The sequence below is a fragment of the Takifugu rubripes genome, chromosome 16 (assembly GCF_901000725.2).
Source record: "Takifugu rubripes chromosome 16, fTakRub1.2, whole genome shotgun sequence".
Taxonomy (NCBI): Eukaryota; Metazoa; Chordata; class Actinopteri; order Tetraodontiformes; family Tetraodontidae; genus Takifugu; species Takifugu rubripes.
The window spans coordinates 12,881,685-12,900,330 of NC_042300.1; the positions used below are offsets into that span (position 1 = coordinate 12,881,685).

At 47.9% G+C, this 18,646-nt stretch overlaps 1 long non-coding RNA gene across 1 annotated transcript; it reads right to left on the reverse strand.

Annotated features, from left to right (window-relative positions):
• Window positions 1-1,271: 1,271 nt before the first annotated feature.
• On the reverse strand, window positions 1,272-5,053 carry LOC115252994 (uncharacterized). Its single transcript, XR_003891308.1, has 3 exons — window positions 4,917-5,053; window positions 4,610-4,787; window positions 1,272-1,451 (listed from the first exon to the last, which is right to left on the reverse strand). It is a non-coding gene; the product is annotated as an uncharacterized lncRNA (long non-coding RNA).
• Between the last annotated feature and the right edge of the window lie 13,593 nt (window positions 5,054-18,646).

The window sequence follows — 18,646 nt, forward strand, 5'->3', positions numbered from 1 at the left end:
TTGGAGCTCCTGAACTGAAAGAAAAAAAAGAATCCGGTCTGTTCTGGATCACTCTGCAGCTGGTTCTGGTGTGATGGTTCCAGGGACATTTCCTGGCACATTATGGACCCCTGAATATCAACTGAAAGCTCGACTCACGGTGCAGCACTTTCTTCTATTCATTGTAGTCATGTGACCACACTCACGACACCTCGGACCCATGAGGTTCCTGACATCCAGATGATTAGAAACCTAAAGGATCCCCTACAGACGGAGAGCTTTAAGACGCAGCTGCTGGATCAAACACCTCTGTGTCCAAAAAGAGCTTTCTGAGACGTTTGGAATGCTTAAACTTTCATTTCAGCTTTAAACAAGCAGAAGTCCACCCACCTCGGACCAGGGTCTGCTCCAGGTTTCTGGCCTACTAATATTCCGAGCTATAACACGTGGCCCTAACGGTGGGTTTTCCTCTGACACTGGAATCCTGTGTGCTGTGTTCAGTTCCTTTAAATCTGCCACCTGAGTTCCATGCCAATAGAGGACAGCAGGTTGGCTGGTTCAAACCCGTCCCCGGCTGGGCTGCAGGGCGCCGGGGTCAGGACCCACCACCCACCTACTGGAGCGGCAGCTTCAGCTGGTTGCTCATTATTGCACCTTTTCCTAACATTGGCTCCCTGAGTCCTCTTTCTTTCTTTCTTCTCCCTCTGTCCTCCTCACACATCTTTGACTGGTTGTCCGTCTGTCCCGTGGGCCTCACATCTGTCTGCTGATAATAAATGAAGGAGCCCTAATGACTGCAGCGTAAGGCCAAGTCGGGGAACGCCTCCAGGATATCAACATGTCCAGTTTGGCAGTAAGATTTAGTTTCACCTGCTGTTGTGGGACGATAGCAGTTGGGTTGAGGGGCCCCCACTGAGCCGGCTCCCACTGATGTGGACCAAAGTGATGAGGAGATGGTCCTCCTGCAGCTGTCACAGCTGCTGTGGAGGCTTCTCACAGGAGTTTGGGGCAGTTTGTTCCTGTTCCTGGATTTCTGAGGTCAGGCACCGGTGTTGGATGAGCTTGTCTATTTCAGGCCATCCCAACGGTGCTTGTTGGGTTCTGTGCTTGAGAATGAGGTTCTTCCAGACGGAGCTCAGCAAAGAATGTTTGTGGGACCCCTGTTGCTCAATTGGGTGCAGTCATGGTGGAACAGGAAAGGCCCTTTTCCAAACTGTTGGAAGTTTAACATTGTTGAAACATGACTCGGTATGTGGAAGCACTAACCTAACCCTTCAGTTGAGAGAGGGGGCTCCAACTAAACCCTGGAAGGCACCCCCACGCCATCATCTCTCCTCCACCACAGTGGCACCAAGCAGCCAGGCCAGTGATCTGACGACCAAAGCAAGAAGCTTGATTCATCACAGGAATGTTGAGCCCCTCCTGGAGTCCAGTGGTGATTCGCTCCGCTCCATCAACACTTGGCATTGGACCTGGAGATGGAAACACATTCCATGAAACTCCTGAGGGTCACACTGATGAGACTCACCCTAACCCACGTTCCTCAGGACATATGCTGGTGCAGTGAACCAGGGCATTGATTTAGAGTGTAATTGATGGATATGATGCTAAATCCAGTCATCAATGGATGACTGGATGATGGTTAGGGGTTAAGGTTAGGGTTAATGTTAGGGTTAGGGTTAGGGTTAGAGGGTTAGGGGTTAGGGGTTAGGGGTTAGGGGTTAGGGTTAGAGGGTTAGGGGTTAGGGTTAGAGGGTTAGGGTTAGTCACCAGAGGTGACTCACAGTGCCAGAGTGTCCACTCATGTCAATGACAGTCAGCATCTCTGGGACTGGAACTGTGGAACAGCTGAAGATTACCAACACCTCTACTGGATGTTGTGTTTGCCGTGTCTCTATAAATATGAATGGAATAGAGCCAATTTGTTGAGAACATAATGAAAAATATTGATTATTTCCTCCATCACCACTGAGCGAGTTTATTTAATGCTGTAATGTCTGTGGTGCTTTATTGGAATCATCATTTATTAAGTCTTGTTCCCTGCAGCAGAACAGTTGATGAGTGTTGAGGTTTCTTTTGCAGTGTACTGTAATTTGTTGTTACGACCATGATAACTTTATCTGTCCAATTATCAAAATGTAATTGTTGGGCTGCTCCCCATTATGATAAATGGTTTCTGTGCAATGCTTCCAGCAGACAGATGCTCACGCAAATGTTCAGCCTCCGGTTTGTTTGTAAAAGTTGGAACAAAAATGAACAGAAGTTTGAAACGTGTCAAAGGAGGCAAAAAAGCTGCTCCTTGATTAAAGATGAGGAGCAGATGAGATTTCTGTGCACGGCCCATTTTCTTAGGATTCATTTTTTCTGTCACTTCTGTGATTTAAACTTTGTAACATGCAGAAGGAAGCTGATGCTTGACTGGAAATGAAAAAGTACAAACAAATTTATGCTGTCTTACCTTCCAACTCTTACATATTTATATAAAGAACTGGATATTCATCATTAAATCCTCCCAAACATGTCAGACAAAGTCTGCTGTTGCTTTTACCGAACACAGAACCTTCGGTGTTACATTGTTAACCCTAAAATTCAAAGCAAAAGCTTTCATTTTTTGTCAAAGTAATCAGATCTAATATGTTCATGGCAGGTGTTTAATCTTGGAAGAACAGAGTTCAGGTCTTTTTAAGCTTCTCAGTTGTAAGACTAAGTGTACAAAATAAAGACAAAGTCACCTAAATACTAGTCTGAAACAGAAAGGTGAATTACACAATCTGATTGGCTCTCAGCCCTGGTATAATGATCATATATCACAGTTGTGCCTGTCTTATTATATATTACTCTGCACCCAAGCAATGGCAACAAACTCCCATCTTACATATCGCTATCCTAATTGATAGTCTGTACAAAAAGAGATAAAATGGAAATGAAATGCTTTGTAGATTGGTTGGAGGGTCGCCGTGTGACATTAAGATGATGTCTAGTCATCACTTCAACAACGTTTCTAAATATAGTCCTGTCAGGAACGCTAGGATGAACACGGCTCTATGAACCTAGCATCTCCCTCGGTCTGCATCCCGGCTACTCCCGGTGCCTCTCAGAAATTTAGCGGATTCACAATCCAGGGAAGCCAACATTGATGAAGCGTCCACCACGTCCGTATGTTTCAGGTCGGCCGACGAACGCCCTAATGTGGTTAGCCTGCTGTCATGTGTTGCTCAAAAACAACAAAGCTCATTAGCAGGTGAGTGTTGAGCCATTAATATGTTAAAAACCTGTCTCATCATTCACAGTTGTTGACAAACGCTGATGCTTTCGGCCACCGCCGAAATGTTTCCTGGTTTATGCAAAGCGACGAGTCAAACGTGATTTTTCAAGCGTTGCAAGTGTGCAAATTAAGGGCGGACGACTGATTCAAAAACCAGAAGAAATAAATGTTCTGCAGGCGGGAAGCGTGAGGAGAGAGTTGGTGTCACATGGTGACTGATCTTAGCTTAACGGTCGTTATTACTACAGATGGCTGAGAAAGGCGCTGCCTTCTGGGACAAATGGGTTGCTACTGAGCTTCTCACTCTTAAAGATTGTTGAACTGCAATAATTACATCTTGACTATATAATAGTGGAGACACACGTAGGGCTATTTGAATTTGATTTTACGTACTATATGTCCAAGAGTCTGTCAGGTTTCTGGTTAATCATAACCCTGCACCTCTTAACCACCTTCTGTCTCCATGGAGATCTGTTTGAGAACGAATTAGAACAGCAGAAATGGAGCAGGTGCCGTGCAGTGGAAAAGAGGCGTTGGACATGTCCCAGCATCCGACTGCTGCGTGACGCTCCAACTGAGAAGATAAAAACAGCGAACGCGAGCGAGCGGGTGTGAGGGCACAAATGTCCGGCAGCTATAAGAAGGGCAGCGTGTGGAAAAGCGAGGGTGTCGGCTGATGAAGATTCTGCCGTCTTATCATCAGAAACACTCTCCCACTCTCGGGTGCCTTCAGTCTTATTTATTGGCGCTGTCCTTCAGTGGCTCCTGAAGGACACTTGTGGTAGATGACTTGTGTTGGCTGGTGGCAGAAGAGGAAATGACCATAAACTTCTCCGCCTTTCTAAATTGGCCTGCACTAATTGCAGCTTTTTCTTTTGCTTGTTGACCTTTGGCATCCTTCCAGCCTGTTTTAACCTGATATTTCTGGCTCTGTAGCGAAGTTATGCCATTTTGCTGGATATTTTTAGTAAGTCACAACCTAATTAATGAGTTTTATGAGTGCACATAATACATGAGGAATGTGAGTCCCCTGGAGCCCAGAGATTTCTCTCTTCAGAGAGGACTGGGACCCTCTTTTTAGCAGCAGATGCTGGCGAACATCAGCAGAATCTTTAGAACATGCCGCTAAGCCTCGAACAGCGTAGACCAAATGGTTCTGTGTTCTCGTTGAGGGGACTTTAAACGTTGTTTGTACTGGCTGGAACTCACATTGCAAAAGTCACTTTGAACTGAATCCAAAGCAGAAACCGCACAAGCCTGTCACAATTCTTTATTTACTGATTTACTCATGACTTTGTGTGTACTGCTGCCAGCAATAGAACTATTAGTTAATGTTATAAACGAGTAATAGCGCTACATCCTCACCTGAGTTAAAATTCTTTGAAAACGTCTTTAGTCAGTCGGCCTCAAACGTGAGACGAGTTACAGTCAACGTAACTGTGCACTTTAGAAGATCTCCTCTTGAACCAGCTTCACATCTCAAGCCTGGAATCTGTGGTGCTTTGGTTCTTTCCAATGTTCTTCCAGCCTGATGGAAGCTAAGCTAAAAAGAGATTGAATGTGATTTATCATGACGAACTGATGTCCAACACTGAAAATCAACACATTTCTTATGTACATGTCATTCTAATCATCATGGTTGGATCCAAATGATGGGATATTATTTAATTACGTGAAGAGAGAAGTCTGCCATAAAGTGAGACAAAGCCTTGCATCCTCTGGCACATCTTCTGATCTCTGTGCCCTCTGCTTTCTTCTTCTCTTCCCTCCACTCTGTCTCTCACTATCTCCCATTGATTAATTCCACAGGGCTGCCATGTGATGTTTTTTTAACCCCCGTCTCCTTTCCATCGCCCCGGGCGAGGCAGACAGCTGCAGGGATCCAGACTCGATAGACTGGAAAAAGACAGAACTTTCTTCACTAAAGATCAAGACACTCCTCCCCAGAGCTGTTGATGGAGAGAAGCTCAGAGCCTCTGGACTTCTGAAGAGCAGAAAGGATTATTCTTGCTCAACAGACATTGCAACATTTATCAAAGGGGAACAATTTGGAAGAGCTGGACAATCTTTGACAAACAAGACAGCAGCTAATCTGACATTCCTGTCGGGGTCAAACCAGAGCATCTTTGTTTCTCCAGCACCTGCTACATGCACACAGATGCTGGAGAACTTGCATTCCTGGGCTGATGCTGGATGAGACCTTCTGCAACAACACCTGATACCAATTTAAGTCGGTGTGAAATTCCCCTCTGAGTTGAGCGAGTGGAGCGTTAGCGCATGCAGGAGACTGTCGAGGGGCAGAAAAACCCGATAGTTCTTTCAACACAGCACATTTGATTAAACATTCAACAAGAAGCAACTTGAAGTTAAAGGGACTCGCTGGGGGGGGGAGGGGGGGGACAGCAGGCAACTGTTTAGCTAACAGTCCTGGGAACACCGCCGTCCCCATATTGTCAACACTTACTTTGTTGATGATATGGGGACGTCTCTTCAGCGCGCTGGAGCGGAAGCACGAGATTCCCAATGCTCAGACATCAGAAACACAGGTGATACAGAAGCTTCCCGATTCCCCGCAGACACGAAGCAGCAGCCCGTTGCCACTGTTGCTAGCATGAAGCATCAGCAGCAGCACCGTCGTCTGGACCTGCAGCGTCCTGCACGTCCTCCTGAAGTGGACAACGATGTCCCGCCGCTGAGGCTGAAAAACGATTTCAGGGTTGGATCAAAGCCCATGCAGGTGCTTTGGATGGAATTCCAGGATCAGGTGTCCCAGCTTCGCTCCATTACGCTCTTCCACCTCACAGCATGATGCAGCGTGCTGGACCAGGCTACTCTGCAGGGAGGGTGTAGTCCAGGTTCTGACCGGAGTCCTCTGGACACGATGCTTCAGAATAGGGAGAATCTGGGACTTTTCCCAGATGCTTTTTTTATGTGAACTCCAGGAGCGACGGACACGGCCTCATTGTCAGCAGCAAAAGCTTTTTCTGTCCAATTAGTTGGGTTTCCACAACCGGACGACCAAGAATGGGGTAGAAACTATAGAACAGCAGATATATAGCTATACCAATATATACTGTAGCTGTACCAGTATATACTGTAGCTATACCAATATATACTGTAGCTGTACCAATATATACTGTAGCTATACCAGTATATACTGTAGCTGTACCAGTATATACTGTAGCTATACCAATATATACTGTAGCTGTACCAATATATACTGTAGCTGTACCAATATATACTGTAGCTATACCAATATATACTGTAGCTGTACCAGTATATACTGTAGCTGTACCAATATATACTGTAGCTATACCAGTATATACTGTAGCTATACCAATATATACTGTAGCTGTACCAATATATACTGTAGCTATACCAATATATACTGTAGCTGTACCAATATATACTGTAGCTATACCAATATATACTGTATCTATACCAATATATACTGTAGCTGTACCAGTATATACTGTAGCTATACCAATATATACTGTAGCTGTACCAATATATACTGTATCTATACCAATATATACTGTAGCTGTACCAATATATACTGTAGCTATACCAGTATATACTGTAGCTATACCAATATATACTGTAGCTATACCAATATATACTGTAGCTGTACCAGTATATACTGTAGCTATACCAATGTATACTGTAGCTGTACCAATATATACTGTATCTATACCAATATATACTGTAGCTATACCAATCTATACTGTAGCTATACCAGTATATACTGTAGCTATACCAATCTATACTGTAGCTATACCAGTATATACTGTATCTATACCAGTATATACTGTATCTATACCAATATATACTGTAGCTGTACCAATATATACTGTAGCTATACCAATATATACTGTAGCTGTACCAGTATATACTGTAGCTGTACCAATATATACTGTAGCTGTACCAATATATACTGTACTCCAGAAAAGGATTAATGCCAAACCTTTTATTTTATAGCATGTAGTTTGATTTCCTGTTCCCACATAAATTTCTCTGAGAGATTTTTGCAAAAAGGTTCTAAATATGTCAAATCTGTTTGAGCGGTTCCTCTACTCACAGCTGAGGAGCAGCGGAAGTGATGACAAATATCAGCCCAGCGGGATGGTAACAAACTAGTTTATTTCAAAGAACCACTGGGCGCATTAATACATCATCCCCTCCTTCTTATCTTTTTATTTACTCTTTGAAAACTTCTTTGCGAGACCAAAGCGATTCAATCTGCAATTTCGTTTTATGTATATCAAATAACTCACCTACCCAAAAGTTTTAAACTGTGCTTTTGTAAAGTGATTTCTTTAATTTGGGGTTTTTTGATATGGAAAAATTAAACATGGGACTAATCAAAGCGCACGAGGCGTCAGAGACGGATGATGATTGACAGCTGCTTCCTGGGATTGTTGATGTCCTACGAACACTTCGTGCGTTACAGAAATCCAGATGCAAAAGAATGAAGTAAAACAGATTAATGACTCTGCTGGTTGGGTCACAGCAACTGGACCGTTGGAGTTCCATGAAGACGTTTCACCTCCAGGAGACTCCATCACTTCTGAGTGTTGGGGAGTTCCAGGTACTCTCCAGGTGCTCTGTGGAGCTCCAGTCACCTGGTTGTTGGTTGCTCCGCCCCTCATTATGGGGGTCGTTGAAACGTGACATCATTGGTTGGTTAGTAGCCACGTGTGAACGGCCTCGTCTGTGTTAATGGCTCAGCAGGACCTGGATGCCTGAGAACCGTCACAGACAGATTATTGACTGTACATGTAGCATGTAGCATGCAGCATGTAGCATGCAGCATGCAGCATGTAGCATGTAGCATGTAGCATGCAGCATGTAGCATGTAGCATGCAGCACTGACGAGAAACTTAGGTTTGTTAATCCAATTTCTTATAATTGGAATCTCTTAATGTTCACTGAAATATGTGGTCATTCCCGAAATTGGGCAGTTATAAAAGGCGGAAAGGCCGGGACTGTACACATCCTGTGGGGGGATTCCTGGAGCTTTATGGTTCCTGGAGCTTTACGGTTCCTGGAGCTTTATGGTTCCTGGAGCTTTACGGTTCCTGTCGGCTGCAGGAACTGTTGATTTATGTTGCAGTGCACGTTGGAAAGATAAAAGCAAGAATAAAAACACCAGACAAAGACAGAGTGAGGGGGTGTAGACGTGAGGGAATAAAGAACCCAGGCCGAGCCCCTCGCCAGTGTTCTCAGCCCCGTGGCTTCACTATTTCCAACTACGGGTGTCGGAGGCACTAAAGGTCAAACCACTGAAATGAGTCTCTGAGCTGAGCGAGCTTCTCCGTTCACCTATCTCTTCTTCCCGTTGGGATTAATCTCCCAAGAGGAGAGGTTGGGGAATGTGGGGAGATAAAGCGCCATTGCTCTCGCTGTGTCTGATCACTCCTTCTAGAGCTTCGCTCACCGGAGCTGCTGTGGCCTCAACCTTGGTGATCAAACATGACAAATCCCAAAGAAACAAAATCACCTTTAAGGAAATTCAAGAGAAAATCACCACATTCCGATTCCCTTGATGGAAGAAAACACCCCAAAGTGACAAAAGGTGTGTGTTTGGGTGCTCGCTACAGCTGTTGCTCACACACACTCTGCAGGACCTTCCAGCACAGGAGCAGGGAGGCTCAGGGCAACGCTCACATTCATCTTCACTTCGGCTGAAGTTTGCAGATTCTGGAATGATCCGACTCTTCCGAGGTGGAAAAATACCAAGAGACCAGCCTGACTGGACAGGTCAGGGAGGTCACCTGTGGAATGCTCTGAATTCCACGGCAGCAAAGCTCGTGGACCTGGATCAGGTGACCAGGCTGTTATTTCAACATTACAGAACATATTCATATCGGATTTTAAGCAGCAGCTGGATTTATTTTATTATCTCCATAGCAACACCGGGAAGGAGAAGGCAGCGACCTGTTCTCAGCTCTTCAGACGAGCAACGTTCACAAATATCCAGGAGGGCCGAAGCTCCTCTGTGACAGTTTGTGGGCTGGTTAGCGAACTGCTACACACGCCGCCGCTGCCTCGCAGCAAGCGTCACTTAGTTCAGCCTCCACGCGACGTCCGACCACACGTCCCCCTGCTCCCGCTCAGCCTGGGGCTGCTTCCAGCTGAGAGCGGAGCTGGTAAAACAATAACAACCTTGACAGTGTTCTGGACAGAAATGGGTTTTTATTGGAAAATACCATCTTTATCAATAGGCGAGGCGCCTAGTTCTTATCTCCTCCTTCACAGGGAATAAATTACTGTCAACCTGCAGCAAACAGCACTAGTTTACATTTCTCAACGGTTTAGTTTAAATTGGAAATGCTTCCAAAATTGGCAGAAATATAAGAAGCAGAGTTAAATCCAAATTGGCCTAAACTGAAAAGTTCGACATAAACGTGTATACGTGCCTCTATTGTGCTTCTGCCAAGCTCGGCCGTTCAGACTTCCATCCAAGAAGATCCAATCCCAACAAAAGGCAAATAACTGCTGAGCTGTTTGATCTGCTGGTGCTGGTGGTCACGTGCACCTGCCCCTGCTCCACTCTACCTGCCCCTGCTCCACTCTCCCTGCCCCTGCTCCACTCTACCTGCCCCTGCTCCACTCTCCCTGCCCCTGCTCCACTCTACCTGCCCCTGCTCCACTCTACCTGCCCCTGCTCCACTCTCCCTGCTCCACTCTCCCTGCCCCTGCTCCACTCTCCCTGCCCCTGCTCCACTCTCCCTGCCCCTGCTCCACTCTACCTGCCCCTGCTCCACTCTACCTGCCCCTGCTCCACTCTCCCTGCCCCTGCTCCACTCTCCCTGCCCCTGCTTATTAGCCTCCCCTGAACTCTCAGTCTTCGCCAGATTGTTCTTCTGCGGTTCCATGCAAGACTCTCTAGAACTTCTGACCTCCTGTTGCCGAACCTGTTTGCCCCTGACCTGTTTGCCCCTGACCTGTTTGCCCCTGACCTGCCTGTCTCCCAGTAAACTCACCAGCCTTCCGTCCCTGACCACGAGTTCTGCCTCCATTTGGCCAGCTGCCCCAGGTCTGGGTGGGGGCTGCAGGTCCTATATAATCCATACATCTCACGTGTTCCCTTCTGTGCATCAACAAAGTCTTCGGTGCTGGAGCCAATTGTTAAAGTCAGAAGAGCGAGTTGAGCGGACTCGCAGTCACTGACCTGCAGTCACTGACCTGCAGTCACTGACCCGCAGTCACTGACCCGCAGTCACTGACCCGCAGTCACTGACCCGCAGGTCACTGACCCGCAGTCACTGACCCGCAGTCACTGACCCGCAGTCACTGACCCGCAGGTCACTGACCCGCAGTCACTGACCCGCAGTCACTGACCTGCAGGTCACTGACCCGCAGTCACTGACCCGCAGTCACTGACCCGCAGTCACTGACCTGCAGGTCACTGACCCGCAGTCACTGACCCGCAGTCACTGACCCGCAGTCACTGACCTGCAGGTCACTGACCCGCAGTCACTGACCCGCAGTCACTGACCCGCAGTCACTGACCTGCAGGTCACTGACCCGCAGTCACTGACCCGCAGTCACTGACCCGCAGTCACTGACCTGCAGGTCACTGACCCGCAGTCACTGACCCGCAGTCACTGACCTGCAGGTCACTGACCCGCAGTCACTGACCCGCAGTCACTGACCCGCAGTCACTGACCCGCAGTCAGTGCTGTTGACGCTGAAATGGAGGCTAAATTAGCTCCAGTGACCCTGGTGGTGAATATTGATGTCACGCTGTCGATGGGCTTCACACGTGCACGGCAAGTGATGCAACACTGTTTGCTTGAACATCAAAGTGGTCCGGACTTGAAGAGTTGAAACTTCAAGCTGATATAAGTTGGAAGAAGGAATTTAATAATTCTTCTGCAAAAAAATAAAAACTCTTTGATCATAAATAAGTGAGTGACGTAGTTCAAAGTGAGCAGAAGGCATCTCAAAAACGGTTCCGTTGAATCTGTAGAAGAACATAAACGTGTCTACAGGAGGTCAACCGAGACCCCCAGGACCGAGACCCCCAGGAACGTGACCCCCAGGACCGAGACCCCCAGGAACGTGACCCCCAGGACCGAGACCTCCAGGAACGAGACCCCAGGAACGTGACCCCCAGGACCGAGACCCCCAGGAACGTGACCCCCAGGACCGAGACCCCCAGGACCGAGACCCCCAGGAACGTGACCCCCAGGACCGAGACCCCAGGACCGTGACCCACAGGAACGTGACCCCCAGGAACGTGACCCCCAGGACCGAGACCCCAGGAACGTGACCCTCAGGACCGAGACCCCAGGAACGTGACCCCCAGGACCGAGACCCCCAGGACCGAGACCCCCAGGACCGAGACCCCAGGAACGTGACCCCCAGGACCGAGACCCCCAGGAACGTGACCCCCAGGAACGTGACCCCCAGGACCGAGACCCCCAGGACCGTGACCCCCAGGACCGTGACCAACAGGAACGTGACCCCCAGGACTGAGACCCCCAGGACCGAGACCCCCAGGACCGTGACCCCAGGACCGAGACCCCCAGGACCGTGACCCCCAGGAACGTGACCCCCAGGACCGAGACCCCCAGGACCGAGACCCCAGGAACGTGACCCCCAGGACCGAGACCCCCAGGACCGAGACCCCCAGGAACGTGACCCCCAGGACCGAGACCCCCAGGACCGAGACCCCAGGACCGTGACCGGATTCTTCCCAAAAGGTGTTCGACAAAACATGCAGGGAAAAATAGGGAAACTCCGACAAAGAACTTCTATCATGGAGGTTTAAACAGCAGGAGAACGTTGTGCAGGCCTCCAGTCTGGACCTCCATCAATCAGCAGCTTTCAGAAACGTTAATTAGGTACAAGAAAAGATCAAATGCACCTTAAACTTTCATACTTAGGCCAGTGTCACCATGGAAACCCTGGATAAGCTCACAAGGATGGAAGGTAGTCGACTGATGGTGACCAGACTGGGAGGTGTGTGTGTGTGTGTGAGTGTGAGTGTGTGTGTGTGTGTGTGTCTGTGTGTGTGTGTGTGTGTGTGTGTGTGAGTGTGTGTGTGTGTGTGTGTGTGTGTTCTTGTACAGGCTGCACAGTGGGGACTAAATTATGCATTTCCCTGGCAAAGTAGGACATTTTTGGAAATGAGGTATTCCGGCTGCTGTGAACAACTTGAAGGAGTGTTTGAGGCTTCCCACTTGGATTTATGGACTTAGTTGAGGTTACGGTCAGGGTTGACCATAGCTATCATTAGCATAATTATTAGCATTATCTCAAGAAAAGTCCCCACAAATATAGACATACAACCATATCTGTGTGAATTAGGGTGAGAGCAATTAGGAGACTGATGCCAATTGATGTGCCAAACACATCCTCAGAGTTCTATTTCTGTAGGGACTTTTATAGACATGCTACATTATCCAACTCCTAACCATCCCAACTAAGCCCTCAACCCCAACCTAAATCCAATTCATAAAACCACGTCCTAACTCTCAAATAATCCTCCAGTTCTGCGGACCAAAAAAATAGGTCCTCACTTTGTAAAAAGTATTTTAGTAACCAATGTGTACCAAAATAAACACACACATACACACACATGGTGTCATGGTGGGAAATACTGTATCTGTGAGATCCAAGTAATGTGTGGTGGATTATTGCTCCTCACGTCTTCGTGGCCCCTGAGAGAGGAGAAGGGGCGCCTGGCGCCTCTCCTGCCGCCGCACATTCACTCGCTGACACGTTTTGGGAAGCACATGAAGAAAGTTAAGATTAAAAAATTACTGAGCCGATGCTCATTATGACTGAGCTTCTCAAACACGTAAAATATCAACAGAAATGATTTGAACAACATCCAGAGCACGAGCCTGGAGACAGCGCGTGCTGCCGATAACGACCAGTAACCCCCTTATGCTGCTCAGTAATGGTGGATGAATAATGGAAATTTGGCTCTCTGATGGGATCAGATCGCAACCAAATCAAATATTGGATTTATTTCCCTGGTTCCATGTCTGGAAAATGGTGCAGAAAAGAGATCTACATGCGCGCGCGCGTGTGTGTGTGTGTGTGTGTGTGTGTAGTAATGTGTTCTAGAGTTTGATTTTGGCTTTGCTTTCACTGACTAATGTGACTCAAAATGACCCTCAGAGGGAAACACGTGAGACTTTTATGAGATAGAAACTGATGTTTTGTACGTTCTGATTCTCTGTAATTAGAAATTGATCCTAAAAAACAACCACGACACAGACAGAGTTCAGGCCACTGACGACACAGACAGAGTTCAGGTCAGTGACGACACAGACAGAGTTCAGGTCAGTGACGACACAGACAGAGTTCAGGTCAGTGACGACACAGACAGAGTTCAGGTCACTGACGACACAGACAGAGTTCAGGTCACTGACGACACAGACAGAGTTCAGGTCACTGACGACACAGACAGAGTTCAGGTCAGTGACGACACAGACAGAGTTCAGGTCAGTGACGACACAGACAGAGTTCAGGCCACTGACGACACAGACAGAGTTAAACCCATCCAGGAGCTTCTTCTGCTGAAGGTCCTGTGTGATGTTTACCCCCCCCCCACGGATCATGGAGCCTCCTCACACTGACGGGACAGAATCACTAACCAAATACTTTTGCTTCCTTTGAATTAGTAGTTGAAAAAGTCGCCACAAACGCAGAAATTCAAAGCAGTTCCGATAACGAACCGATGCATAAAGATCTCTTGAGCGTATTAAAATGTATCTCAAATGGCAAAAAGCTGCGAGTCCCAGCGCTCCTGAGTGACGCAGGGACGCCCACAGCTGGGAATGTGACAGATATGGCTGATAAAGCCCTCTCGGGACTCTCAATGGGGTCTAGAGGAGGCATTTATGGCCCTAGAAGCTTTATGGTGAGCTATAAGAAGATAAAATGCTTTTGGTCCAGCGGTGATTGTCATATCACCCAGCTATCTAAGGGGGGGGGCACGGAACAGTACAATAGCAACAGGTTCTCATCCAGTAAGTCTAAAGATTGGCTTAGTTTAGCAGTAAAGAGCCATTTATTGAAGGTTTTAACGTCAGAATATAAACTGACTTCTACAGAGTAAAGCCAGGAATTATAAATATAATAAGTATAAGGTGAAGGCAGCCTAAAAATATCCCTATTAAAGCCAGGAAAGACTACGAGGCCACACAGCTGACCTTTCCAGACAATATTCATTTGAACCCGGATCGACTTTTTAAGGACAAAAAAATCATTAAAAATAGCAAAATGCAAGATTGAGATGAATGTGGATGGAGTGGAGCACCTCGCTGGTGTCACGCATTCCTGAGCTCCGCCGCTGGGAACAGAACCATCCGAATTCAGAGCAGCTGCCACCTTTACTCAGGTTCAGGCTTTTCCCGCTCCTGCTGCACCTCCCGCTAGTTTTCCTGCATCTGCGTCATTTCCATCCCATCATTTCCTGATTGTGGCTGCCCTCGAACGCATCCATGACGAGTCGCACGCTTGTTTTCCTCTGCTGTGCTGCTTCCCTCCTCCCTCACAGCTCCGTCAGGGCGTCTGCTGGAGCTTCCTGGCGGCTCTGTGCAGCGGCGCCCGGAGCCGTTGGGTAATTGTCCCTCCCCCAGTCCCCACGTACGCTGAGCTGGCTCGTGCACGCGTGGGGATCTGGAGGCCTGGAGGCAGCTTCTGCTCATTGTTTCGTCTGTCATCATTAGGAGAGTTCTGTGGAAAAGAACCGGTCTCACACACACACACACACACACTCCTCACACACCCACACACACACACACACACACACACTCCTCACAGACAGACAGAACTCGCCTAGAAGACTCCAGGAGACCAGGGTCCCAAATATGACCTGTTTCCAGCCGCGCCTCCTCCTGCAGGTCACTTGTTGCATTGTTGTTGAACTAGCAGCGAACACGACTGGTCACGTATGGACCCGGTTCTGTTGGCTGTCGGAGCAGCACCATGATCAGCAGGTTTTGTGGCTGTAGAAAAGCTGTTGCTCACAGCGTCCAAAGTGCTTCAGGTCAGCAGCATTTGGGCTCCTTCCTGTGGTCATGAAGATCTTTCAGCTTTTTTCCAAAAGGCTTCTTCAGTTCTAAAATCTAAAATCTAAAGTCCATCCTGCCTTTGTGGAACGTCTTCAAGCCCTTTACGCAGGAGGGTCCAGTGGTCCTGCTCAGGGTTTCATCCTGTTAGAAGAGAATTTTTCCAACTACTGTTGATGTTCAGGGGTCAGGCTCTGGAGACAAATTTCCATAGTAGCAGACACTTAACAATAGAGTTGGGTTGACCTGAATTGAAGCCTGAGTCTGAGATCAAAGTCTGATCCATGGAAGATGAGGCTGAACAGGAATGTGGCTTCAACAGGCTTCACAAAGGAACTGCATCTACTTTTCTTGATCTTCCTTAACATCATCATTAGAGTTAATTTTACACTTGTATTTCCTCTAAATGGCAGACTGGAGGTGTCACACAATCCAGGAAGTATGTGGGGTTTCTGCTGTAACCTAGCAACAAGGCTCCTGAAAGCGTGGTCCTGAGACAGGTCACTGTCATGGGATGTTTGAGGTCTCAGGTCTGTCCAGAGGTGTTCGACAGGGATCAAGTCAGGGCTCTGGCTGTGTTTTAAGGACCTTCACACCTGTCTCAGCTTTGTGTTTAGCTTCTTTGGAGTCCTGGACGTTCAGGATGATCCAAGGCCTCCATCAGACCTGATCAACCCCCCCCAGAGACCCTCTTGTTTCCATATTCCCCAGACTGACGGAGAGCCGCGGCAATGGTCGACCTTCTGCACCCTTCAAACACAAAATGTAGATAAAAATGTGTCTGAACTTCCCAAACCTGCACATATTTAAAAAAAAATATTACTCATTAAAACTGGCAACAACACTGCTGAGTATCTCTGGTAGGGTAGCACTTGGGAAATGTGCTCCTTGTCTCACCTGTGGGATGGATAATAATTCCCTCCAGTTTTCTGTCTCTCCCACCACCATCAAGGATATGATTATCTAAATCCACGCTGTGTGTAATTCTTGTCATATTGTCGTGTGAATATAAAGCAAACGGAGGAAGTTGATGGAAAAACCACACGGTGCCAAACCAAATCAACAGCAAATTTAGGAGAAGCTCATGACTGAGTGTAAAAACCGGAGAAGGTTATGATGGTTTGTTTAGGAAGGAAAATGGTGAGCGGAGCTGGTCAGTTATCAGCAGAGTTTAGCAGGTTGGATGCTGCAAAATGTTAGCATTTGGTGAGTTTAGAGCGTCAGGAAACAGGCAGCAAGTTTGAATGGGTGGATTTTCAATGTGCGCTGGTATTTGTTTAGCACCGCCTGCTTCTGGGACTGCTCAGGATATGAAATATGGCTTGATAAATATCTGCATTCCCAGATTATCCCAGTGACAATGTCCCCAAGAGATGACGGGGGGGGGGTGGAGGTGGGGGTGGAGGCGTGACGGCGCCGTTGGCTGGATGAAGCAGCAGGACGTGGGGGGGGGCAGGGTGGGGGTGTCGGTCTGAGCTCACCCGTCCTGAGGGAGGAGACGGTGGAGTCCATCCAGGAGACCTTTGATAAGCAACGATAGCAAAGGATTTGTCTGTCCGTGTTTTCTTAAAGAAGGTCCGATTCTATGTTCTTTATCACGTGATTAGAAATTTCTGCTCACTTTTGAATGATGACCTCACAAAAAGCAGCTTTTGAAACTAACCCTAACCCTAACTAACACTAACCCATCACACAAACCAACTAATCAGCTGCAAAGTGCGAAACGCCGAACACAGTCTGCTGTCAATCAAAAGGGAGCTGTCCAAGCGCCAGGCCTCACGTGCACGTGAACGTCAGCGAGCTTCTTATTGTCAAGCGTTTGATGTGCTGGCTGCAGCCGATAGGATCAGTGGTCACATACGGGCAGATTTTATTAAAAGAAAATGCCACCAGCACAAATAATAGCAAACACAGCGATCATCCAGATAAAGCAGGACAAGAGGCAACTGGGTGCTGCTGCTTCTTCTGCAGGATTTGGGTGAGTTTGAGTCTCCAACTACCTAAAGCTTATCGTTTTAAGCCTCCTCATGCGGGGAAACGTGGGGCTTCACCGTAACGCTTCTGTTCTTATCTTGGTGCCTGCTGCTTTTGTGAATGAAACGTCTTAATGAGAACAGGCGAGACAACTACATTTCCCCTGGCAAATTAGATGAGAGACATCTGGGCTTTTTCCCATCAGACATACATGGCTGTATGGGTGAGTGTTGTTCTGGTCGGACCGGTGCTGTGTGTCGTTGGCCTCTGGGCCGCCGGCGCCGCTCTGTGGGCTGGATCTGTGTCCACAGCCCATGAGTGATCTGACATTGGCGAGCCGATGGGGGCGTTGTCACGGAAGCCCTCAGAACAAACTGAATCGGTTCCATCGTCTCTAAAGTGACACTAACCAAGATTTTATGTTCTCATAAAAATACATTACAAGACTCAGTCCAAGGACGGAGCCACACTGGTGCACAGTGGCTCCGATTCCCCCTACTGGTTTGATCCAATTAGTCCAAATGACATTCTGTTGATGTACATGGTGTCTGCCTGGCCTGGAGGACGCAGCGAACCCCCGGCTACAAGCATAAATCATCAAGTGAAACCTAATTTCTTTCCAGATTGTTTTTCTAAAGGATCTGTTCTCCCCGAGACTCCGCGGCAGCCTAATCTGGCTCCCCTGCAGACGGCCTCGCCTCGGCCCCTCCAAAGCTTCCCTTTTGTTTTCAGCCTTCAAAAATGGTCGATTTCATTCCTTGGCTCCTCGCTCCGGGTTCTCCGCACGCGCTCCGTGTTCGGTAACGAGAAGAGATAAGGCGCAGAGCCGGCCGAGCTCAGGAATGTGAGTCTGAGACAAAGGCTGGTGCGACGGTCAGCAAAACTGCGAGAAGAAAGAGCGGAGAAGGCGTTTTGGATCAAAGACAGGTTGAAGGGAGGAATCAGAAACTACGATACAGCGGAGAAAAAAGAAAAGACCGTATCAAAGAAAACCGGGCACAAAAAAGAGACAATACAGCCTGAGTTGTAAGGGGGGGGGAGTGTTGGGATGAGAGGAACTCCCACTGGTGTCACGGTGCTTTGACGCTGCTTTAACGCTGCTTCACGTGCGTTCTTGGAGGTGTGAACTGGAGGTGAGCACAGGTGAGAGAGCCAGGAGGACGGGGGTACGGGAGAGACGCTAAATGGAGGACGTGACTGGCCAACAGCTCAGAACAAAGACGTTTGTGGAAAAGAGGGAAAGGTGCTCGTGCAAGAGACCTGGAATTGAGGTTTTCTTCGGGAGTAACAAGCGCTGAGAGGATCAGGAAGGGGACAGTGGGTGGACCTTGGACTGGATATGTGGACGGAGTTAGTGAGGACGTGGAGATGGACGCATGGAGGAGATGAAACC